This window comes from Pteropus alecto, unplaced genomic scaffold (assembly GCF_000325575.1).
Source record: "Pteropus alecto unplaced genomic scaffold, ASM32557v1 scaffold86, whole genome shotgun sequence".
In the NCBI taxonomy this organism is placed as follows: Eukaryota; Metazoa; Chordata; class Mammalia; order Chiroptera; family Pteropodidae; genus Pteropus; species Pteropus alecto.
Genome location: NW_006442109.1, coordinates 33,685,185 through 33,686,996, shown reverse-complemented (window position 1 = coordinate 33,686,996; position 1,812 = coordinate 33,685,185).

The window sequence follows — 1,812 nt, the reverse complement described above, 5'->3', positions numbered from 1 at the left end:
TGATTCTCAGAGGCAACTACTGCTTTGGACATTTAACAGAAGAACTTTCCTCTACAATCCCATTCAGTCCCCCATCTTCCATTATTATTATATCTAACCATCCCTATGTTTGTAATTTCCCATGATTAATCTACAGTGTTTTGCCTAAAGTAAATTCCTGGAGTCAAATCACATTTTAATTTTACACATTGTAAATGAGCAGGCTATGGAGGAGAAAGTAGTCAAAGCTTGAAAAATGAAAATAAAAAAATGTCTATACTCCCTTGGGATTCATTCATGAGATTTTAAGTTAAAATATGATCTGGCTTACTGAAATTTAGCAAAATATTGCAACCGATCCTGAAAAGTGAGAGGATCTAGGAGTCCTGGGTTCCTGCTTGGCTTTGTCTTGCCTGGTCAAACTTTTGGCCTGCCCCTTCCTGGGCCCATTACTGTGTTGGACATTAGGAACATTGTTTCCATAACAATGTTTGCAGTAATGTTTTAGAGAACAGACAATGGAAAAAGTTGTACAGGACCCATTGGTGATTGTGTAAGTAATGAGAATGATCAATGAGTTCAGCAGAGGAGCTACTATAGGTAGAGTCTAGAGTGATAATAAGGAAGAAAACCTCAGCTGTGCAAGGCACTATTTCCTCAAGCCCGGGGAGACGTCCTGGGGAGAAAAGACTGTGGTTTCAGTTCTTTGGACTTCATCATACAAATGGTGGGGTTTTCAGAGATAGCTAATGTCTCAAAAAGTGAATCTGTCTTATTTGGGGAAAAGATTCATTCTCATCCCTGCCCCCCATCCAGTCCATGTGCCAACCCGACTGGGGTAGAAAAATATTCAACATAAACTCCTTAGGAGATTGTAATAAAAGGAAACTGGAGAAATCCTCTCCTTTGCAGATCTTTAAATGCTTTATAGGTGTGGCTAAGATTCTGCATACTCCATATAAAATTTAAAAAGTATTTTTTTAAATTAAAAAGTTGTTTTTTAACATTTAATATTATTTTATATTAGTTTCAGGTGTACAGTACAGTGGTGAGACATCTATGCAATTTATAAAGCGATCCCTCCAATAAGTCCAGTACCCTCCTGGCACCACACATCGTTATTACAATATTATTGACTATATTCTTCACGCTATACTCCATTTTTCCATGACTATTCTGTAACTACCAACTGTACTTCTTACTCCTTTTATCCCCTTCACCCCCACCACCCCCCACAACAGTTTGTTCTCTGTATCTATGAGACTTTCTGTTTTGTTTATACTGTTCTTTAGATTCCATATATAAGTGAAATCATGTTTGTCCTTCTTTGACTTATTACACTTAGCATAATACCCTCTAGGTCCATCCATGTTGTTGCAAATGGTAAGTTTTCATTCTTTTTTATGGACAAGCAATATTCCACATCTTCTTTATTCAGTCATCTATTGATAGACATTTAGGTTGCTTCCATATCTTGGCTATTGTAAATAATGCTGTAATGAACACAGGCATACATATATCTTTTTGAATTAGTGTTTTGGATTTCTTCGAATAAATACTCAGAAGTGGAATTGCTGGGTCATAACGTAGTTCTATTTTAAATTTTTTGAAGAACCTTACTTTTTTTTGTAGAGGCTACACCACTTTGCAATCCCATCAACAAGGTAGAAGGGTTCCCTTTTCTCCTCCTCCTCATCAGCACTTGTTGTTTGTTAATTTATTGATGATAGACAGGTGTGATGTGATATCTCATTGTGGTTTTAATTTGCATTTCTCTGATTAGTGACATTATCTTTTCTTATGTCTATTGGCCATCTGTATGTCTTCTCTGGA